Source organism: Haliotis rufescens, unplaced genomic scaffold (genome assembly GCF_023055435.1).
Source record: "Haliotis rufescens isolate VD_foot unplaced genomic scaffold, xgHalRufe1.0.p SCAF_16, whole genome shotgun sequence".
NCBI classification, from domain to species: Eukaryota; Metazoa; Mollusca; class Gastropoda; order Lepetellida; family Haliotidae; genus Haliotis; species Haliotis rufescens.
The window spans coordinates 27,309,620-27,335,245 of NW_025963846.1; the positions used below are offsets into that span (position 1 = coordinate 27,309,620).

Sequence of the window (25,626 nt, forward strand, 5' to 3'; positions counted from 1 at the left end):
TTAACGTCGCGTCCAAGATAATTACACATATGTAGTGACGTGCATTTACGTGTGTGTGTGTGTGGCTGCTTGTACTAGTCCGGACTGATGCCGATTTATAGTGCTAGCTCACTGAGATAACATGCCGCATTTTAACATGAATACCCCACTCAGACACAGTATACTGACTCCGAGCCGAAGAGTCCTTGTTTTAGCCCCTTAATGCTGAGCGCCAGACAGGGTAACGACAAGTACCATCTTTTGACGTCTTTTGGTATGAAGCGGACGGGGATCGAACCCCAGACCTTCCGCTCTCGGGGCGGACGCCCTACCACTAGACCAAGGAGGCGGTCCCCTGCAAGAACACCCACTCCTAAATTTCTTCAAGTTGCCTCGGCAGTTGACAGGTTACGTCACACACCATTAGGTCACACTGCAATAGGGAGATCCGAGCAGTCGGTTACGAGACAGGTGAGTAACAATACTACTAGATTACAATAGATTCAGACGGTGATTCGTCCACACAATATCCTGTTGGCTTTGGACAGAACTCAAGTACCTCGGAGACTACAATAAAACGTGTGTTTCTGTGACATGGCTGAGGGGACATTTTTCCCCATCTGGGTAAATCATTGCGTATATTTTACTCAGTCGTTTGCTTGTCCAGACTCGTACATTTACAAGCCGATGTCACCCACCCACACATTTATTCACACGCTGTTTATTGTTACATTTATGAGGCCCCATACCTTGCGCATTCAGTGATGTCCCTATCCAACTGTAGGTCTAAATTGTGAAGTCGAAATAGTAAATGTAGCCTTATGTATGAATGTTTACCCATACTTCTGTCATAGCGACTGATTTACGACTACCATTGTCTGAAGTACATTTGACTCCAAAGGCAAATTACCCTGTAGCCATGTCTCCATAACTTAATTGTCATTACGTTTTAGGCGATAATCCCCGTGGTTAATCCTCACCTACATTTGACTGACAGCCAACCTGGGCTACTTTATCACTTCCCGTTAATTACTGTTATTTATAGTATTACATTTATTGCCTTAATTGTTCAACCCCATCCCGACCCCCCACCCCCCACCCTCACCCCCCAGCTATATATGAGCTACCATTACACTGTTACTACGGTGTTAGTCAAGCTTGGTATTCCGAGTGCTGGTGTTGGGACGACCTCGATCAGGATGTGCCGCTCGTAGGAAACGCCCTGAGGTGACCTGTATCTCCGCTCACCTCGTGTATGCCTGAGCTGGAAGGTCCGCTTATCGCTGTGTTTGTGTTGTCAGAGCTGGTATTCCGCTCATTTTGCAATTGTTGTATGATGAATACTAACTGACAAAACCACCTCACTTCACCGGTGGTGCACGATGACGTCACAGGAAACGCCTGAATGAGATTGCCAGGTGTGGAGGGGAATCCCCGCGCTATAGACACATCAACGGTTACACATTCAAACAATGACTAATAAGTATCAAAATCTGCAGAATAGTATGTATGAAATTCCTTTGAAATAGTGAGGAAGCAATGTTGTCAGTTATTTTATGTTTACATTAGTTGCATAGGTAAAGGAGAATTGTTTTGTTACTGTAAACAGTGATGAACTAGGTCACGTCGCCAGACGGTATACAATGAAGGCAGTCAGCTGTATCCACGGGTTAACATAAACACACAAGCACGTTTGTTATTGAAGGTAACCCAGGCCCGTCTCTGTAGTTTTGATAGGCTATGTAGTGGATATACATAATGTATAAGCTCTATTTACATCGTGTAGGCTTCATTTCACGTGTAACCATGCCTGCTGACGGATGGAAAGCATATTTGTCTGGTATTTATTTGAATCCCAAACACCCGGCCTTCTTTTTTGGCCCGGCTAAGTTGTATCACATTGTGAAAAAGGAGGGGAAATTTGATATTAGTTTGCATCACATTAAGAAGTGGTTGACATCCCAAGATGCCTATTCGCTTCAGCGCCCTTTAAGCTACAAGTTCAAGCGGAACAGAGTGGTGGCTTCAGGCCTCAATGCTCGATGGAATATTGACTTGGCTGATGTATCGAATACAGCCTCGGACAATGACGGGTGTGAAATACTTACTCATAGCTATAAATGTATTTACACGTTTTCTGTGGGTCGAGCCCCTTAAAAATAAAACATCGGATGCGGTCATTAAGGCCTTGAAGAAGATATTTCCCCGCGCTACCCTGCCACAAATTATACGATCAGATAAAGGGCGAGAATTTGATAATAAGAAAATGAGGTCTTATTTAAGAAACAAGGGCATCACTTACTATGTCACACAGAATGAAACCAAGGCTTCTTACGCCGAGAGAGTGATACGGACCCTCAAGACCACGATGTACAGATATTTCACCTACAAACAAACGTACCATTACCTGAACATTTTGCAAGATCTCGTCCGGGATTATAACCACAGACCTCACAGATCATTGAATGAAAGATCACCCTCAGATATTAATCTGACTAATGAAGCTTTAGTATGGAAGGAACAATACATTGACACTTTGATAAAGCCAGTCAAATCGAAAGCTGAAATCAAACAGAAGTCAATGAAGAAACCCTTTAAATTTAAAGTGGGCGATTTAAAGTAAGACTCTCTCATTTCTGACATACATTTCAAAGAGACTATCAAGAAAAATGAAATCTTTATTATCAGAAGAAGGTTCTATCGTGATGGTGTGCCTATCTATCTGTTGAAGGATATGGCTGATGATCTAGTTCAAGGTAGTTTCTATGCAAATGAACTACAGAGAGTAGACAAGCCCGCCCACAGTGTGGAGAGTGGAGAAGGTTTTGAAGAAAAGGAAGCGAGCTGGCGTAAAAGAGGTGTTTGTGAAATGGATGGGTTATCCCAAAAAGTTTAACAGTTGGATCCCAGAAACTGATCTTCAGAGTATATAAGGGCCTTCCTCTTGTTCCAGTGTCAGTTGCATATCTATCGTCATGGAGTCCACATCGTGTCCTGATTGTGGGAGACAGTTCTCTAGAAATGATAATATGCATAGACATAGTAGACAGATGCATTCATATCCTCCTCCTCCTCCTCTGGGAACCTTACCTCCTCCTCCTCCTCCCACGTCTCCTCCTCCTCAACCTCCTTCAGCACTAAAAACACAGTTCTACTTTACCATTCCATCCAATACTGTGGTGGTGGGTCCAAGTGGAAATGGCAAGACTATGTTTGTGTACAACATTTTACTACAGAATCGCATCCAACCTGTACCTAATAAGATTTTCTGGTGTTATGCGGAGTAGCAGCCTCTGTTTCAGATAATCAGTGGACAGGTACCCTATGTGACGTTTGTGAAGGGGATTCCTTACAACTTGCACGAGGATAACTATCTGGATGCACGGAATAACAACATGATTGTACTGGATGACCTCATGTCAGAGGCTAAAGATGATAAACGCATCTCCCAACTGTTCACCCGAACCTCTCACCATAAGAATGTCATTATTTTCTTACTGTTAAAAAATCTGTTTCCCAGAGGTAAGGAGTCACGTGACATTGCTTTGAATTCTCATTACGTGACACTGTTTAATTCCCCTGTGGACAGACATCAAGTCAACTTGTTTGCCAGGCGCATCTATCCCAACAATACCGGCTGGTTTATGTCTGTGTATAAAGAAGCTGTTGAAAAACCCTATGGCAATCTGACAATCGACTTCCGTCCTACTACCTTGGAATCAGGAAGACTACAACCTAATGTACTTGAAACAGTCAACACCCCACAGCCTATAAAAGAGGAGCAAGCTGTCAATCAGTATCATTTGAAGCCAGACACCAGAAGAGATCACATCTCAGAAGTAGCCGCTCCAGTTGACAGTGAATCAGAGCACGACACTACTGATACAACTATGCCTTCCTGTGATGAGTGTGGTATTGTGTTTGAAAATAATCATGACCTTCAGCGTCATGTCAGATCGTGGTGCCCTGAGAATGGAGGGGGGCCCCTAAGGAAACGACTTAAAATTCAGACAGATGATGAGACCGCCTACAATGACCTCTAAATTCAGTGAAGCTGATAAAGAGTGGGAGGTGAAAGGCTTAGAATACATGTGGGAACAAATACTAAAAACGTGCAGGGAAGAAATCTGGAAGAAGAAAGGAGAGTATGAAGATGAAGGGAAGAGTGAGAGATGGATTTAAAAGAAATTGACGAAGTGCTGGAAAACTACTTTTCTTGAAAGACTCGTGACAGGCATTAGATATATAGGCTACTTTGGAAACGGGCCTATCTTCAAACCTATTCTAGAGAATATGAAACAGTTAGACCCTGACATGGATCGCAATGAAATGGATCATAAAATCACTCGGTGGATGAAACCAGTGGTCAAAGATATCCTCTCTTATGTGGACATGTCACTGACCGAAGATTTAGAACTGGTCAACCAATCTGATGATGACCAAGATAATGATAATGAGGATGAGGATATTTAATAATAATTGAACTATTGTACATTAAAACACTATTCTATAATTATGTGACTGTACATATCATATTGTTATATGTATTGTATTTATGTAATAAAAATATGTATATATATATACTAGTTCTTTGTTCTTTTTGTTTTGTTTTTTGCAACCTTTCAGCATTTTATTTGAATTTTACCTTTAGTTTAAACAAAAAGTGAATGTATGTGAGTGAGTGAGTATGGTTTTACGTCGCTTTTAGCAATATTCCAGCAATATCACGGCAGAAGACACCAGAAATGGGCTTCACACATTATGTTGTATGTCGGGAATTGAACCCGGGTCTTCGGCGTGATGAGCGAACGGTTTAACCACTAGGCTACCGGACCGCCCCTGTATGTACGTGAATCAGTCTGTATCATTACTCTGTTACCATGTGGGTCTATTCACATCAATCACACTATTATCAATTGTGTACTGTCTTGTAAATATAACTATTTAAGTTTCATAAAACAATCACAAACGCAATGGATATATTTAACATATTTATTCAACAATAAGTATTCATAACAACATATAATTAAACAATTAACACAATATATATCATTTCCATTCAACACATCTGTACAATGGACATTTATAAGTGTCTATAAGAATATACATAATCAATAAAGATTGACATTGAACCATTAGTAATGTAGCATGAATATTCAAACAATATTTACCATATATTTACAATATAACATTGCCGGGTAAATCTAACACTGTTGAGTCATACTACATCATACACAAAGGGTAGATATGAAATGGTTTTTCTTAAGAATCAATTTTATAATGACCATGGGCCAGTGTGTGTATTCCATCATTGAGGACATATCTCTTATCATCAAAAGGGGAGAGGCTGATTTTATTGATAGAAGCTGTGTACAGTTGATGATCTTGACTTTGAATTTGTTTCACCTGGTGCCGAAATTGCTTCTCTTTAAAGAGACACTGTTTGTACAAAGCATGTCGAAGTTGTCTATCACGGACAGTTTCAGAAATACCCTTGGCTCTTGCGTGTTGTATGTCATTTGATTTTTCTACTTCTTTTCCATCCTTTACTTCTACTTCCTTTTCCAAAGCAAACATTGAGTACATTTTAGGTCTTAGGCCTACAAACTACAACATTTTCACCCCAGCAAGTTCATCTTTAAATTTTCCCAGAACGTTTTCATTAGTTTTGGAATATAGGGATGGTTAGATTTATAATTGCTGGTGTCAAACAGATCAATATTTTCATGTATGTCAGCAGTCAGGTCATGGGTTTCTATTTCATAACACAGGGAGTCAGTGTCAGTAAAACAGAGCTGGGCTTTCTCTCCATAGTTACGTTTGATAAAATTATAATGAAAGTCGTACATATGGATCTTTGAGAGATCCAAAATGGAAAAGCCAGCATAGAGGGGTTGATTCAAAAACAGTGTTGTCTTTTTCAAGTGAACAGCAGCCAAATCTGAATCGAAAATTTTGAAAGCATCAAATGTTGGTTCAGCACAGAGTTTCTTTAGACGTTTGGCTGAATTCACCAATTCAACATTGACATGTTTTCGGACATTCATCATGGAACGACCAAAACAAGAATTGTTCATCAATTTGAAAAAACCCTTTGTCTGTTTTATTTGTAGATTGTTTACGTTACTCTGTGTTGAAATAAATGAAAGGTTCTAGCTATGTTGACTGCTTAAACCGAATGACTCTATGAATTTTGCTTAGAACCATGCCTTGATTCAGATAAAACTGTAAATTTCTGTAATGAATAACATATTTCTGTTTGTTTAACAAGTTTGGTACGTACAAGCTTTCTACATGGTGTTCCCTTAATGTTTAAGCCAACTTTCAAATTCTGAGAATATTTAGAAAGCATGTCATGTGTCACTGTCATAGACTGGGGTGCTAAAGGGTAGTCACTGTGACTGTCATGTAAACCAGATGGGTAGTCAAGGTCAACCTCAAGAATGTAACCTATATCTGCGTTAGCGGGAATACTCCTTATATCTAAATGCTCAAAGTTATCTACCCACTGGAAATCTCGCTCAGGGAGGGCTTGGCACATAGCCCACCCATAAAGATTATTCGCGTCGAGGTAAATAAGGTGTCTATTCGGTTCATCAGTTTTGTAATGTTCCTGACCTGGTAGGTTTGATTCAGAATACTTTTTGGATATTATCATGGAACTGTTCTGGGTGAACAATACCTCCCAGATGACGTGCTGGTTTTCTTGGGGAATTAGTCAGCAAAGAGCCGGAGTCACAGGAGACTAATCACAATTTTATTTACAATAAACAATTAACAATTTACAATATACTTAGATAATAACTGAGGGTGCCACAGAGAGTCGGTACACACTCTAGGCTGTGGGAGAGAGGTCTGCTTGGTAAGAGAGTCAAACCCTTCTCTCCTCTCTCAATCTCTCTGGACCAAGGCTTATATAGCCAAGGTCACCTGACATTTAGTAAGAAATAAATATAAATGTAAACAGTAAATCATCAGTGACATACTTGCACATCCTGTTCAGGATGGCAGACGGTTGATGTACACAAAAAAGGGGGTTAACAAATAGGATTAGCATCTAATAAATAACAGCAATTAAATAGCCAAGGTCACCTGACATTTAGTAAGAAATAAATATAAATGTAAACAGTAAATCATCAGTGACATACTTGCACATCCTGTTCGGGATGGCAGACGGTCGATGTACACAAAAAAGGGGGTTAACAAATAGGATTAGCATCTAATAAATAACAGCAATTAAATGTTTCAAGGCATATACATGTCATGGCTCCAGGGTAATGAGCCTTTGCAATTAAATGTTCTTTAGACAATGGGTGTCGTAAATCAGTCACCATGACAACTTCCCTCCGTTACGTGAAGCTTGGACCCCAAGTTTATATGAGTCCAAATTGATATGTGTGAGTTTTTTTCACCAACGAAAACAACCATGCAAATGTGATCAAAATCAGTTATATGAAATCCTTATGCAACAAATATATCTATGCAATGACGGTATGAAAGTGATCATCTAGCCAATTTGAATTAGTGCCAGTTTGAAAACTAACCAAGTGATCTTTATAATGTGCAATTTCACTACAAGGTAATTACTGCTTTGCACAGATTCAATAAATATATCACTGAAGGTTCTTTGAATTCAGGAGTCTGGCTTGGCGGTGCGACTCAGTACCGAATAATGATAATGAGTAATGTCATAAAAAGTACAAATTAAACATCTCAGCAAATATTTCGCATAAAGAAATTTGAAACCAGGAGTCTAGCTTTACCGCGTGACTCAAACGGTACTTGTGGGTACTATTGCCCTTTTAAGTACAATGGGTGCTCTTCCCATGTCTTTGACGGAGCTTGCCCAGATATTGTGGGTGTGATGCCCAAGAAAAAAATCCTTAATTCCGACATCAAAACTCTGAAATGCTGAATACTGCTGTGCTGTTAATTACATAATACTGACATACAATAAACATATGTGTGGGGATGGCTCACTCAAGAATATTCCTAATCTGCTTTCAAAGTCCTAGACAATACATTCAATTTTGTACCAAACTGTGCACATTAATAACTTGTAACAAATGACAAATTTTGTCGTTTAGATTTTTGAAACTACGAGTCGAGCTTTAAGGTGTGACTCGATAACCCTACAGCTTAGGTTTGTCTGGGCCCTAGCTGTATCTATATGTCTGGCGTGGCCTGGAGACATTTCAAAGATTCCCTACACAATAACTTCAAAGATCTAGCTTGACTAAAGATGTAATTTGGAGTATATTGCACATATATAAAACTGAATTTTTGAAAGACACATTTTGGCATTAATATACTGGCTTTGATTAAACATACCTGGTTGCAATATTCAACAGTCACACAATATATATCCTTGATTGAGTCCATGTAAGTAAACACAAATTTGTCAGTCCCAATGGGATATCTTTACATAGTGTCCATCTTGTAGGTGCCTGTGAGGCGGTGTCTGTATTGTGCAGGGTCTGCATGAAGATGGCTGTGGACGGGTCTCTGTGGGATAGGCGTGTATTCTTCTTTTCTAGGGTCATGTGCAGGAACGACATCTTGAAGGGGAAGTCTTAGCAGTTTTGCTAAGATATTCGAGCAGGGAAGGTTTGGGATCTGAGAACTTGTTCTTGATTGGAGAGGTTCTTGTTCTTTCTTCAATCTTGTTAAAGGCCATTTCTTCGTTCTTGGTGATTGGCCCCCAGGAAGGTAGTATATCCTTTTAATAAGAGACTGTCACTTCCTACAGTTTTGTAAACCATATGCCATGCTGCAAAGAGGTACAGGAAAGGACAGACTAAGAAGTCTGTCATACCCGGATTCTCCACCAAATTATCATGGAACTGCTCTGGGTGAACAATACCTTCCAGATGACGTGCTGGTTTTCTTGGGGAATAAGTCAGCAAAGAGCCGGAGTCACAGGAGACTAATCCCAATTTTATTTACAAGAACAATCAACAATTTACAATATACTTAGATAATAACTGAGGGTGGCACAGAGAGTCGGTACACACTCTGGGCTGTGGGAGAGAGGTCTGCTTGCTTAGAGAGTCAAACCCCTTCTCTCCTCTCTCAATCTCTCTGGACCAAGGCTTATATAGCCAAGGTCACCTGACATTTAGTAAGTAATAAATATAAATGTAAACAGTAAATCATCAGTGACATACTTGCACATCCTGTTCAGGATGGCAGACGGTCGATGTACACAAAAAAGGGGGTTAACAAATAGGATTAGCATCTAATAAATAACAGCAATTAAATGTTTCAAGGCACATAGATGTCATGGCTCCAGGGTTATGAGCCTTTGCAATTAAATGTTCTTTAGACAATGGGTGTCGTCAATCCTCTATATGAGAGATGGAACTATCTCATAAGCTATTGTAAAAATCCTCTTTTTAGGGAAGTTCTTTCATTTCAAATTTTGTTTCATCGTCCATGAAATCATAAGGATATTCTATAATAGTATATAATAGCTCTACCTGAGTTGGATCTGCAAATTCATGCCTTAAATGGATAAATTTGGAAGGGTCTTTTTTCTTTAGATTTTCAACAAGTTTTCCCCGAGAGGATTGATGAAACTGACATGAATCAATGAACCTCAAATGACAGATGGAAAATGAAATGTATTTCTCCATGTTGTTTGCCAAACAACCCAGCTTCTGTTTTACAGACTTATCTAACTGTTTCATGATCAGATGACTGTCATAACCACGGAGGTTGTGAAATATCACAGGGATAAAGAATTCTTCCCTTGGAAAACTATGTTTACCTTTCACCTTTCTCAACTGAAATTGCAGATTACATTTTTGATGGGCAGCCCCTCGATAGTTATACCCTTCTTCTAAATGGTCGTGTTCACGAACCTTGAGAGACACTTCATCAAAGGGTTTCTTACAAATATGACATGTATCTGCCATTTGAAATGCCAACTCATCAGTTTCAGTCATTTTTAAAGTTTCAGGAACTTTAAGCTTTTCATAGATGAGATGTGCTTCATCCAACAAGCATTCAATAAAATGCGAAATGACTACAGTGCCTCTATAGGTCACTGCAGGTTTTGTACCAGTAGGTTTTGAACAGACCACTTTGTAACAGAACCCGGAAGGCTCATGTTTCAGAACCCTGAAGGCTCATGTTTCTGATAAACAGTCATGTTTGATGTGTTATTTTCAGTTTGTTTAACTTTCCTGGTGATTACCTCAAAATTTGAATAAATAACATAGGGGACTTTTAGCTGTTTCTGAACAGATAAAAATCTAATCCACTTGTTGTGTTCACCAGGTAATCTGATTTTCTGGGCATAATGATCTGAACAATAAAAGGCATGATCATCTAACAAATCCTGCCGGATAAAACCATGCAGAAAGCGTCTACAATAGAATATTTTTCCATCATGTTTGGTTCTATCTGCCATAAGACGGCTGAAATTTCGAATGAGACAAAAATGTGTCTTTTCTCCTTCAGTTAGGAGCAATAGGTCAACAGTTCTATCAAATGGTAGCCTACTGATATAGAGAGGAAACACACCGTCTTTCTCCTCGTTGCCAAATACATTGACAGAAATGTGGTTTTGTTGTTCAAATTTGGAAACTTGAGAGAGAGGTATTGGTATGTCAATACCATTCAGGTCTAGCTCGGATTCATACCCTACATACTTTGTCACTCGATTTGCATTATCTTTATAGGAAACAGGATGTAGGGCAGCAAGAATAGACAAAACAAAGCATTTCTGATGATTATTTTTGACATTTAAGATTGCTGTCTTATTTTGTAAGTACTTTGGCAGTGGAATGTAAGAGCTGGCTGACAGGGGTACATATTCTGCTGTATTTACTTCCAAATGCACTATATGATCTAAAATCCAACCACTTCCCTCGGCCTGAAATTCCTGTGTTGATGTATATAATTTTTGAAACGCCTGAGCTATTTGATCATCAATTTCCGAAATATTATGAGTCCAAAAGTTTGTAGATCTCACGACCGGATCAGCTAAATGACTCTCGTTATTTTCGTCATATTTGACATACTTTAACTTAAGGGTGGGAAACCATTTCATACCTTTCTGATCTTCTAAAAAGTCATGTAATATATCAATGATATTGGTTCGTTCATCAGCAAAGAATTGCAGAATATCTACATGGTTGACATCACTCGGAGTCAGTGTTGTTGTCCTCAGTGATCCCGCGAGAGCCGACCTTCCCCCAACCTGATTACCTCTACACAGGTGTCTCTCTCGTCTAATCTATTGCATTCATCCACTCGTTGACTGTATAGCCGCTCAGGGACAGGGCGATGGCATGAGATGCACTCACGACCTTTCTTATCACAGCTCTTACAGAAGAGTTTTCCAGGTAAAATACACTTGAAATGACCACACCAATTGCATGTATCGTATCTTGCAGGGGAAAGGAGGTTTTCAGGGGAAGAGGAAAACCGAAGACGTTTCTTTGGAGACTGATTATCTTCTCGGGCTGGCCTTTTCCAGTTACATTGATGTCTTTGTAAGCTATCACGTCTGCTAAACATGACCAAACAATTCTCACACTGAAAGTTTTCCTTGGAGTGCACTGTACGCTTATGTCTCATTAAAGTGAAATTATTTTTGAAGACTTGGTTACAAAGATCGCATTTGTGAGAAGTGCTGCGTTGTGCCTTGTCATTGTTGTTAGGAAGTTGTTTGGACATCAGATCGATTCTCTTCAAGTTTACATCGGGATCAATGGTAAAGTTGTTAGCAGTGGCCCAAAACTCAACGTCATAGAGGGAATTTACATTTTCAAGGAAGTCTTTTTTGGTGTCCATTCTGTTTGTAAAGATATAAAAGAAATGATTCTTATTTCTATAAATATCTTTTTCTTGCTTGTATTTTTATTTCATATCTTACACTCAACGGAATACACATGACACTTCATAGAGTATTATGTATAGTGAATTACTGTAAATACATATGAATGCGTTTGTTATTCAGTTTTTAAATTCAGGATGAAAACTTTATTGTAACTCAAACCATAGCAATTGTAATTGATTTACGGCCTAACGGAGAGGAAAAATGCCTGTGTAAACTATACGACACATTGTATTAACCTACTTAAGAGTTCATATCACACACCTGTATGGTTAAATAGCCGAGCCGAGTGTAGAAAGCTTGATATGCTTGAGAGTGTTCTAGACACGTCCTTCTCTGTCAACTGTTTGTTGCAAACTGATGCTTAAATAGAGCGCGCAGCCGTTATCAATAGATTGACCCTCTCCCCACACACAGTGTTTACTCAGGTGTGGCCTATATCCTACACACATAATGTCAACTGACTGCCGCCAAATGACGCTTCTATTCAGCCCACAGCCGTTTTCAATTGGGTAGACCCTCTCCCTGCTTGTATACATAGTGTCTCGCGTATATGATTGCTGGTGATACTGATAGAATACATGGTTTAAATATGTGATAATATCTTAATTCTACAGATTCACTCAAATTGTATTGAATAAAACATGACAGTGTTAGTTTGTATTTCTACATAGCATTAAACTATTTGGTTATTTCTAACATGAATACTACATCCCCTATGGTATACTGCACTAACTGTATAAGGTTCATTGCTCACACACAACAAATCTAGTCAGGATAGTGTGACCTATTTTCCCGCGTGGATTCCCCTCCACACCTGGCAATCTCATTCGGGCTTTTCCTGTGACGTCATCGTCATTCCTGTGACGTGCTTCTGTCATTTTAGTATTCATCAGTTGTATATTGTTTACATGTTGTGCATAAAGCGTTCCGGGACAGTGATATCGATTTTCTCCTTTATTCCCACAAGAGCTAATTCCCCGTCAACATGCGCGTTGACACTTCATTCATCCCTGTCCGCCCAACTGCGAACGTTTCAGATATGACATGTGGGAAATAATCCTACAATCGTGTGATAATAATAATAATAATAATAGTAATAATAATCGTATGATAACGTCTCTATTGTTCACAATGGGGGCACGGGTGGCCCAGTCGCCTAAGGCGCCACAATTCGCTGTATGCGTGTACCTTGGGCACTTTCAAAAACTATGGTTGTAGGTTCGAGTCCCGATTATGTTTCTTGGTTTGTCAGCACCATACCCGTGCTCGTGGGTTTCACCAAAGTGGGTTATGTCGGAGACCTGAATCACTTCTGGCCTTGTTCCCACATTAAGCTCACACGTGATATAACTGGAAAATACTATTAAAAGCGACGTTATATCTAACTCACTCACTCACTATTGTTGACAATAACAACCTAAGTCAGTTATTTAAATATGACTCAAATATCGTGAACAGCCTGCTTAACAATCAAAATGGATGCTGTCGAAGCGTTTGCCAAAACGTTAGCCAACAGATGGACCTGGAGTATGTCTTTCGGAGTCAGTGAGTGATGTGGTCATAGGTAGAATACACAAACTTAAAAAGAGGAAAAAGTAATTTGAATAAACTCATTAGATCACAGCCAGGCGTCCCACGTGACAGATATGTCGTTCTTTCCATCGACAAGGCCTCCGATAACATCACCGTTATGTGTCAGCATTAATTATGTGATCAAAGAACTTGGTATACGACCTCTCTGACCTTTGTAAAATTAACTCCACGAACGTGCAGTAGCCAGAGGCTACCCATGGAGCCATTAGGACAACGCAAGGGAAGGATGCCCCTTCCTATTGCACTATAAATGGGCGGGCACCAGGTTTAAGCGTGGCAGGAAGAGCCTTAAAGACGATCCCGTGAGCAGATCACGAATACCAGAAATCCTGCTGCTAGTTCAGTCTAGTTCACTACAGGTCATCTATGATTTGACCTAACTTACTGTCATATGTACTCTTCAATTATTGGAGGAAATAAAGAATGTCTGTCTGTCTGTGTATTTTATTGTTTCACACTGATTGTAATTGTTTTACATTGTTTCTGTTGAGATTCGGTAGACGCTCAATGCATTGTGGACAGTGATCAGTCGTCAGAACGTTACTATTTTAGATGCTCGTGTGTTAATAACCGCGGACGTTGATCGTATGTTACAGAAACATGTTGAATGTTCCAGTGCCGCTGGTTTTTGAGGGCACTGTGTAGAAATTTCCAGAAGCTTGTTAGGTTGTGTATATGTTGGGACAATAGCGTGTTTAGATCTCTCTCACGCATTTCATCACATTGGAACCAGCTTTCATGTGCGGATCACTCATCATTCCTGATTCCCCACCTAGCTCATCTCGGAAGCTTAACCACTGTCGCCGCTGGTTGCATATGGATTATTATCACTGACTTTTGCTGTATTTCTGTATATGATACTGACCACTGCTGTCATATATATTGCAATTGAATATTGTACTACCTTTCCATTGTTTACTGTGATTGTTATTGCTGTGCAGCAATTTGTGTTGATTTGTAAACCTAGTTAGTTTTGCAATACAATTGTTAATTTTATAACATTTGTTGGTTGTTTGTTGGTTTCACACTAAGTTCTTCACGTACATATTTCCACGTCCGAAGTGGTAAACGTCTGAGACCTACATCACTTCTGGCTTTCCTCCCACATCAAGCTTACACGCCACGATATAACTGGATTACTGTTAAAAGCGGCGATAAACCCAACTCACTCACTATTTCTAGGTTGATATATTGTTACAATTTTGGAATCGACACTTAACACGTGTAATTAAACACGCACCAGACACAACATTTCTCATGATAATCTAGCTCTGTTTGAAGCTGATCCAGAAAGGTGTTTGCTACGATTTGTGACTATGTATAAAACTTGGGTCACCGGTCAAACAGTTGAAGCAACTACCCGAGGCGCCGAAGACTGTCCCATCAGCTGGAAGTGTTATGGCCTCCGTGTTATTGGACGCCGACGGTGTCATTATAGTGGACAATCTTAAAAAAGGCCAAACAAGACACGGAACATTCGGGCGAATACGAGATAAACTTAAAACTAATAGGAAGCGGAGGAAAGGTGTGATCTTCCATCAAGACAATTCGCCAGTGATCAACACAGTTCCTTCCATGGCTACTATAGTCAACTGTGGATGTGAAGATCTTCAATATCCCCCTTATTCTCCTGCGTCTGTTTTTTTTTGGAAACGATTTTAGTTAAGATTAATCTTAACAACTAATTGCAAAGATAAATATATCTTAATTTTACCATAAGCTACATTTTCGGAACTACCACAGGTAGCATATTGGTTAGATCTATGACACTTATCGTTACTTTCACAAATAATTGTTGTTTTGTAGATTGAAAAAGAGGAGTGTTTCCCAAAGACATCACTGGGATTTTCCCGCATCACAACTTCTGGTGTTTTAGTACGATATGTGAAACAGAGTTAAATTCGCCCTAATGCTGTCAACACATGTTTATGTGCCTCAGAAATACCATTCAGTGTGTCATTATACGACACTGACCGATTTAAGGCTTTGTTTATAAACAGCCGTCAACTGCAAATGCACTGCAGTAAATGTAACATGATACTTAATTACTACTGTACTACTATACTGTGGCTACTCTTCAGGACAAGTTTAACTTAAATATTCAGCGAGACATTTTGTTCTGCAAATCAGAGCGGCAATTCCGATGCATATAAAACATATGTACAACTTTCTTATTATGACATGTTATGTTTCGTTCTAGGTGCTGTGAACACCACTGTGAAAAGACTATGGACCAAAAGGACAGGCCACAAATATATGCAAATGCGGATTATGGTATGTACGAAAGGCTGTTAGCATCTCCTAGAAATCTTTGTCCAGTTTCTATATCTATATCAGTAAGATACAAAAATCAGGAGGATATGAAATAGTGCATCAAATAAATACTAGTATTAGCGACAAAAACATAAATTTCATATTCATAAGAAATATCTGCTTTTGTGGATATGCCATCGTGGCATGGATATGACATCGTGTAATGTCCAAAATAAAAGTGTTCACTATGACGTAAGTCCTTCTATGTGAGGCTCAGAACTTATCAAACAGCCCTCATATTACACATTAACGAAGAGCATGATTTACACAGCCGGGTCATGTGCAGCTTTCCGAGGCAAGAGAGTTAACTGACTATAAAAGTCCAGTCTCAACCCTTGGTTCTGTTCCACAAAAGAGTGTTTTACTTTGCTCAGCGCTGTCTACACTTCTCTGGTCAACATCAACATTGGCCGAAATGATGGCCTTTTGTTGACAAGGATGATTCACGTATGCTGACGGCATTGTATTACGTGAAATATGTCGTCAAACCGTTTTCCTTTTGTTATACAAGTTGAAACAGTAAATGTACTGACGTTATAAAAGTATCGATGCTCACGATGTCAAACACTGGATTGTCTGGTCCAGACTCGATTATTTACAAATCATTTGCAAGTGATGGAATCGGATTGGTCCATAGGAGAGGCTTAGAAGGGACATAACGCACAATAACCACTGGTGGCGCTACGATCGAGCCCAGGAATACCAGCCTAGTTTGGCAAGGGTGGAAACTGGACTTTTTATAGTCAGTTAACTCTCTTGCCTCGGGAAGATGGATCATGTGCAACCCATATATTCCTTCATATATTTATCTTGTTTTGTTTACGATCAGTATCTTGATGTGATTTCAAACTAAATATGTTAAGGCTTAATCACTCTTGTTTTATTGAACACACGTTTATTGACCGCCTCCGTGATGTAGTGGTAGCGCGTCTGCTCAGAAAGCGGAAGGTCCGGGGTTTGATCCCCGGCCACGTCATACCAAAAGACGTTAAAAGATTGTACTTGTTGTTGCCCTGTCTGGTGCTCGGCATTAAGGGGCTGGTCGGCTCGCAGTCAGTATACTGTGTCTGAGTGGGGTATTCATGTTAAACTGTGGTATGGTATGTCAGTGAACTAGCACTTAAAATCGGCATCAGTCCGGACTAGAACAAGAACACACACACACACACACACACACACACACACACACACACACACACACACACACACACACAAATGCACGTTGCTATATAAGTTCAAAAATCTTGAATGAGACATTAAATCCCATATTGACACTGAAATGGCCATGTGTTTATTCATGACATTTGCCTAATGCAATTCATCTTACTCTTGCAGGATTAAAACGATCTCCGCCCGTTGCCGTAGGTGGGTATAGATAGGATTAAATGTAAATATGTCCAATTGTAGGGCACAGAACACAGAATAGGAACTTCTACTCGTGTTCCGGCCATCAGCAAAACTGTTGGGAACGACCGTCTTAATATTTTTTGGAGAACGAATATTCAATGTTTCAAGACATTGTGCGCAAGTTTCCCTTTTTAATGGACGTCAAATGAACAATGAGTTTATTAGTATTTTGCAAACGCGTTCCATTCCAAGCATGTATACCGAGAAATATAGGCTGCTTACAGAATGGTTCTGTTCCACAAAAGAGTGTTTTACTTTGCTCAGCGCTGTCTACACTTCTCTGGTCAACATCAACATTGGCTGAACTGATGGCCTTTTGTTGACAAGGATGATTCACGTATGCTGACGGCGTTGTATTACATGAAATATGTCGTCAAACCGTTTTCCTTTTGTTATACAAGTTGAAACAGTAAATGTACTAACGTTATACAAGTATTGATGCTCACGATGTCAATCACTGGATTGTCTGGTCCAGACTCGATTATTTACAGACCGTCGTCATATACAAGTAGCTGGAATATTGCTGAGTGTTGCATATACAACAATCAAACAAACAAACACAACGTAATACAAGTGTCTGTGAATCGAGAACAACCCAAATTGCGCCAAGAATACTCAAGGAAGCGTCGGTCCCGTCTCCACTTTGCCAGAAAACCACGGCCTTTCAATATTGATTCTACAGTAAGGTCACTATTGCACAAAAGTTGTATCCGTGTTGTTGCTTTGTCCAGTGTTAGAATGTGACCTACATGGATGTCGCGTTGAAACCCTAGACGAACTGTACAGAGGACAAGTTGTTGGCTCAGATTTTAGAATTCTAAATTATCCTTGTCACCTTTAAAACCAATGTTATACCCCCATCACACCAAACTAGCTCGCAATACCTTCGTGAAATTGTTGTCAAACGGGCCCCACCTGTGTATGAACGTTGTGGACGTAGTAGAAACTATTGATAGTCTTTTTACGAACTTTATGGACGGGCTCGGACGGGGAGGGTGCTCTAGAACTTTGAGTCTGCCAAAGATTTTATCCCGTCCATTCCGTCTTGCAATTAGTCGGATTGAAAACGTACTTAAAACGAGAAAGACGTATTACTAACGGAATTGGCGTATTGAACCTACTAGGGGCGTGTGACGACGTGGTGCAGTAGGACATAAATTTCAGTACAAGTGCACACCGATCGGGTCCGTTTGTTACTCGTTCATCCCGTTCAGTGACAAACCCAATTGACTGCATTACGTTCTTAGTCAATCCTTATTCCGTGCAAATACTTTTCAAACCAAATATAAAATTCTGAAGCAGTTTGCAACACGTTTCTACATGGTTCTAAAGGTTCTTAGTAGGTTCTCATAAAATTCTCCTAGTTTTGAGTATGTTTATGCAGTTTTCACGCAGTTCTTTCTACAACCACCCCGTCTGAAGTACGATTGGACAAGCTAGGGTACACATACAGCTACGGTTTCAGGTTCATCAGACGGGCTTGAGATTTCGGGCAGTGCGCATCCTTTCCTGACGTGAAGATTTTCAAAATTTGTGCCCAGAACCATTGATAACTTGGCATACATTAAACATTGAATGTTGGTTTTATCCATTTATGCTGGAAGTAGAGGAAGAGTACAAGGAGATGGTAGAGGAAGAAAGGAGGAGACAAGTAAGAAACTGTTGGGTGAGGAAGTGGCTGAAACCTAAGAGGAAAATAGTTGTGGGACATTATCATCAGCTGATGGAGGAGGTCCATCTGGATGATCAAGAGTCCTTCTACAAACGTCTTGAGAATTACCCCACCCATGTTTGACGAACTTCTTGAACGAATCACCCCCTTCATTAAAATAAACAAGACACCAACTACAGAAAGGCTCTGGAACCCGGTATGAAGCTTGCCATCACACTGCATCATCTGGCAATAGGAGATTCCTATGCCACCTTGCAATATGAATTGAAGGAAGCCCCAAAACGCAATATGCTTGTTGGTGAAAACATGTCTGTGAAGCCTTGGTGATGGTGCTTAAGAAAGAAGTCATCACATACCCTTTTGTCAGAGCCACTTGGGAAGAAGTTGCTGAGGATTTCCGCATGCGCTGGAATCTCCCACATGCCTATGGTGCCCTCGATGGGAAACATGTTGCCATCAGAAAGCCTCCCAGACTGGAACAATGTACCACACATACAAAGGCTTCTTTTCAGTCGTAATAATGGCCCTGGTAGATGCTGATTACAAATGTATGTGGATAGATGTCTTTTTGGAAGCCAGTCTGTTTAGAAAATGACTCATCTTCCCGAGGCAAGAGAGTTAACTTATTATAAAAGTCTAGTTTCCACCCTTGCCGAACTAGACTGGTATTATGGAGTTACATTTTGGCTGGACTAACGAGACTATGCATAGTCCAATCAAAATCGCGCACCGAAATCGAAATCTGGTTCGTAAACTGTCATGCAGAGTTCGGTCGATTGCAGGATTTGCAAAGCACGTGAACCGCCAACTCGTTGTCAACAGATGTTTTTAAATCTTTTAAATTTTTGTAATCAAGGTGCTCACATGATATGAAGCACTTTTGTCTGGGCGCCGCCATTTTGTTTGAAGCAGATGCAAGTGATACGAGAGATGGAATCTGATTGGTCCATGGGAGAGTTATAGAGAGACACAACTCATAACAGCCACTGGTGGCGCTACGAGCCCAGGAATTCCAGCCTTGTTCGGCAGCTGTTGCCAGTGACTGTACAGACCATTTTTGAAGCTTGTGTGTGCCTTCTCAACCTCATCCGTACCCGAACCCCAGCCATTCAAAACATCCAAGTGGATGCTGAAGATGCTGCACACATCCTCATCCCTTGCCTGGAGACAAGGTGCCAACCTGCCAGACTGCCACTTCCCACAGGAAAGACAGGGACACTGTTGTGGCCAAGAGACAAAGGGACTATTTAAGAGTAAATTTCAACAGCCCAGCATGATGGGTGCCATGGCAGGACAGGATGATTGAACTATGAGAGCCATGATTGAAACACTGTTTGATGTTGAATTTTAGCTTATGACTTTTTAACATTCTAATGTCTGTTGGTAAAAAAATGTTCTGTTACCATCATTTCAAAATGCACATGAGATGTCAAGCTGTGGTGTAATGAAAGTTTTCTATCTGAAACGATGTTGTCTTAGTTGATTCAATCGCGTTTTCTACAATATACATGGCATTGTATCTAGACACATGCACAAAAGTTAAGCGCCACCCACCATATTTGTGAGCTGTTACTTTTGGCACTTAATGATGACTATTATGACGAGATGTACGATTGCTATAAGCCGTATATGTAAACCTCATGTGATGCAAAAGTTGTCCCAAAGCAAGTTTATCTTGTGTTCCAAAATAATATGAGCAGAAAGGAATTTTACCGAAACCCAGAAATTGAAGGATTAGAAAACATTGAAAAGCTTTTCATGACTTGGGCTTCAAGTCCAGTGAGATTTTGAACTGGGGGATCACGATGGCTGATTTTCCGGCCAAGAATGTCCCAGAGATGCTCAATCGGATTAATATCCAGACTACAGGCTGGCCAAGGAAGAGTGGCAATAGCTTCTTGACGCAAGTAAGCCAAAACTGCTCGAGATCTGGGTGGTCTAGCATTATCGTCCATGTAAACAGGTCTTGTCTGAAGAGGATGGTTGTCAAAATGAGGAAATTCCACTGGACGAAGAACGGCATCTTGGGATTGTTGGCCATTCAGGTTTCCACGAATTGTCACCAGGGGAAGTTTGCAGCCGAAGGAAATACAAATCCATATCATGACAGACCCCCCGCCACATGCTTAGGTCTTCTGAATGCTCTTGGTGCAAAACGAGTGTTACGTTGCCTCCAAACACATAGTCGACCATCAACAGTTCGTAGCAGCATTCGACACTCGTTAGACCAATGAATCCTTCTCCAGTTGGCCAAGTTCCATCGACTACGGGCACGACACCATATCAGACGATTTCGCATGTGCCTCTCAGTCAGTTGAGGACGTTTTACTGGTCTTCTGGCGTATAACTAGTCGTACATAACGCGTTATGGTCATCGTCGAGAGTCTCTGATTGGTAATCCACTGCAGTCTTTAATCTGTTGAAGTGGCAAAAAGATTTGGTCTGACTATCCTGAAAAGACGTCTATCCTCTCTGTTAGAGGTCTTTCTTGGCCTACCAGACATTGACAGCATTGGTTTGACCATGTTTGACAATCAAACGAGTGATAACACTGTGATGACGACCCATTTGTCTTGCAATGGCCCTGCATGACATGCCAACATTTTTCATACCTATCACTTGCCATCTTTCAGCGTTCGTTAACTTTCTTCTCACCATGGCTGATTTTCAACCTCTATTGGAAGGGGTATCTCACACAGAAGCAAAATGCAACCACGAGTCTGAAACTTTAATTTCACTATTTATAGGGTAGGGGAACTGCAGCAACACGTAAAGCACGCCCTCCTTGTGGTATCTGGACAAATTTGGGTTCATGAAACTATGGAAGCCTAATTCAGTCATACATCATCATATTTCGTAATTCTGAGTCGGGCCAGGACGGGCCACCACGCGAATACACACGCACTAGGGACGATCGAGATGAGGATGTCGAGCGAACGAGTTGGTCAGGTTAAGAATTAGTTTGAACTGGCTTGGACGCATTGTGAACGAGGTAGAGAACAAGGTTGAACTGGTTAAGAACGGGTTGAGAATGGCGACGGACGTGCTCGAACTGCTTCGAAACGTTGTCGGCATGCGGTTCACTTTTACATGATCTGAACCGGATACACACGGACTGCAGACTGGCCATGAACGAGATAGACGTATTGAGGACTGCTTTTGAACGAACGCGCATCGTATCTTACGCCAAACTACGCGTTCTACAGTGATCACAGCCCGTTCTAGTATTTTGTTTAGAACGGGTTAGAACAACTTTGGTGTGATGGTAGCATTACCATCAAGTGTTCAGTTGAATAGGTCTTGTTAGGATTTTAGCTCGCTGTCACTCGTCTACATATTGTTTCATGTATTATTTTATAATCACTCAATGTACGCCTTTTCCGTAGTCACAGTCGCTTGTCAGTGTTCATTTTATTCTGATTTGCTTACTGCCGCCAAATTGTGGTCTGTGTTTACAGATGTGTCTTGCAATGATATACAAATAGTTCTCTCGCCCGCACCACATTGTTTGATGTATCTTAACCTCGCAGACATAAACCGTTTAAAACGTGTTTAAACGAACTTCATTTTGAGTTCAACTTATCGTTACTTGGTAAGAAATATGTCACTTGTATGAACAGCATGTAAGTATGTTCTGCGTCCATTGTAGGTATTATGAGACCGAGAGCGGAAGCGCCGGACGCTCCAAGACCGAGACCGGAAGCGCCGTACGCTCCAGGACCGAGACCGGAAGAGCCGGACGCTCCAAGACCGAAATCTCCGAAAATTGTGAAAGCATGAAATGAGATACACTTTACTTTCTGCTTCAAGCCTCGGATCGCCACCTCATCGGAACTGAAGGGCTTTGTGGCAACTGTATAACTGTTAGAATTACAAAATGTAATACCCCCTGTGGATTTAGACCAAGGCAGTTGTATGTTAGTACTGATTAGTTTACTGCCAGCGTTTCTAACTTGTGACTATTCGCCCGTTGGACGTGTCTCACGCTGTGTTCAACTTTTATCTGCTTACGTCAAGCCTTCATGCTTTAGCTTGGTTTATTTTTAGTGTTAATGAATCCTTAAACAGACAGACATAAATATATTTTATTTAGTAATTTTGGCACCAAGGCCCAAAGTACAATGCAGTTTGCATATCAACATTTGTCATGATGTACATTAATAGATTTTAAAGTTACACATTTTTAATTATAAAGGCTTGTTTTAAAACTACATCAACAGCATGGATCATATCCTCATATTAACTGTTAACTGACGGTCTTTAAAAAATATCCTGCTACAAGGGGGAAATGCATACCATAAACGAGTATATTTTTCACATATAAGTAAAACATGGTTTTCATCCTCTTCGCCTCCTTGTAAACAATTTGTACAAACAGAATAAAATATCACCGTCTGTGAACCTGCGTCATATACTCAACTCCAAAAGAAAAGAGATGTTCGATGGGTGATATCATTAAACAGAAATGATGTAAAATTATAAAATAACTACACTTTTAAAAAGACGACGTTACATTTTATTTTACATGGTAACATTCCCCAACACGCGACTTGCGATAATTGCACGCACGTCTCTGAAAAATAGATAAAACGTGTAACACTCCTTATTACCAGAAGGTTTGAGAAGATTGAAATTGATTCATCGGACACCTTGGTATCTTATCTCAAACATTAGCTGTTCGTTTTGTAGTTTGATTTTAAGTTTGACATAAAAACACCCTGTCCCGTTTAACTCTTGAAAACTGGACGAGGGCAGTCTTACTCAGAATGTTTTTTTTATCAAGGTTACAACATTCAAGGCCTCAGTAATTTTTTTATGTCGAGGATATTTCCAAATTTGACGCATCTGTGACAAAAATCATGTCCGATTCAATTCCCTATTTTGACTTGTACTACATGTTCCCTTATTTATTTAGGTGAACAATTGACTTGCCCTTGCATGTATTTGTGCCGGGTGCCACCTGTGGAGCAGGATACGCTCACCCTTTGACAAAACTAGGTATCATCACAATTTGATAGTGATTCATATACATGTAGTTGGAATTGTATACTCGACTCTGCTTTGTCTAGAGATTTCTATTGGATATGGAAAGGGTTTTGTCGCTTTATTTACTGAAGCTGGATGGGACATGCCACGACTTGGCAGACATATTGATGTCCATCATTCCACAACGTACATGCTTCAGGAACATCACCAGTTGACCAACAGTGCAGATTATCGTCCACCACGTGGGGCGACAGCATGTGACGCTGGATAGAGAAGATCAGTTGATGGGCACGTCACATCTACGCGATAGAGTCCCACGTACAACCACAACTTCTCAAATGACGTATGGGACTCAATAGACCAATCAGCGGCCATACCCGTTACTGAATATGATTCATTTAGACTATGTTTTCAAATGTTGCAAATTTTGACTTGTTTCTGTTAAAAAAATCATTTTTATAGCATGTAACTTTCACCCCTTCAAATTCGCGTTTCTGTTAAAGTTGATTTTACATTTACCTTAACATCGTGCAAGGAAATTCCCAATTTACAATAAGCTCTGATAAAACTTTTATCTTTTAAACCAATTAAAATATATTTCAGTTTGTAAGAATGATTTTACTTGGCAGTCATTGCTGAGATGAAGTGATAGAGAAATCAAGGGCATGTATTTGTAGTTCGCGAGAACCACAAGGCTAGGCCCAGGGGTTGGTGTTCACCGAAATGCGAGCCCTGGCGATACAGAGGATGGCAACTGTCCGGAATTTAGAGAGCAATTTGGGGACTCTTTCCATGCCCTCTGATGCATTACGTCAGAAATGAAATGAAGTGTACATAAAATCACTGACACACCTTTCACTGTCAGCCCTCGTTTCGCCACGCCTATCGTGAAGACCATGGGAAATAAGATTACACAGCCTCCAGACTTGGCCTCCATGTTATTTTTTAAATCACACATTTTAGATTTAAGAGTTTCATTTTGCTCCTCTAATTCTGTTAACCTGCGATTGTAGTCAAACGTAAACGTCTCGAACTTGTCATTGAGCGATGTGATCTGAGCCTGAATCGATCTTAGCGTTATAGAGATCAGAGAGGGTGATGGGTGGACTGTCACAACACACTGGCCAGATTCGTTTTGAGGGATAGTCAGGTCTGAATACGATCTCCCGATGTTGTAGCTGATGTAGGTGGTCCGGGATTAGGACTCTATATTGCCCGCGTTTAGCATCAAAGTTAGTGACAGTAAACTTAAGCGGGGACTTGGACGGGGGTTGGGGGGGTCAAATATTTGTACAAGTATCACTTGTCCCGAACTTGTATTTTCATAATTCAAATTAATTTCTATATAAAAAAAATCCAGGCCCCTCGGCTGGCTATGGCACTTCTGTAGCGTTGGCAATGTAATCGTAATGACAGCCATTATCGAATTTGATATGAACATGCACATACAGATAGAAAGTTGCCCGCTCGGAGACCCTGCTGTGACCTTGAACCTGTGATTAACCCGATAAATTGTGTGTTTATAATCCCTGTAATAGTATCATTGAAAATGTATCACGTCCGATTTTAAACTTGGCCGCTTTGGCATCCATCTTAATGTCAACCATTTTGTTTTGGAATATATACAGTAACTCAAGTGTTTATAAAAAAGTGCAGCTTTTTCTTCATCTCACACGTCGGTGGAATAGCTTTAATTGATAACTACATATATTTTGTGATAGATCCTTGATATTGTGTCTCTAGGGATTGCTTCCATAACTCCTATCCATTTTTTCATTGTCAGTGTGTTACGTACTTAAGTTTTAGTGCTTTTAAACTTTGTGTGTTG

The 25,626-nt window shown here is 40.3% G+C and overlaps 1 long non-coding RNA gene across 1 annotated transcript; it reads left to right on the plus strand.

Moving 5' to 3' along the window:
- Positions 1–319: 319 nt before the first annotated feature.
- On the plus strand, positions 320–25,085 carry LOC125381023. Its single transcript, XR_007221641.1, has 4 exons — positions 320–450; positions 15,621–15,694; positions 17,069–17,098; positions 22,462–25,085. It is a non-coding gene; the product is annotated as an uncharacterized LOC125381023 (long non-coding RNA).
- The last annotated feature ends 541 nt before the right edge of the window (positions 25,086–25,626 follow it).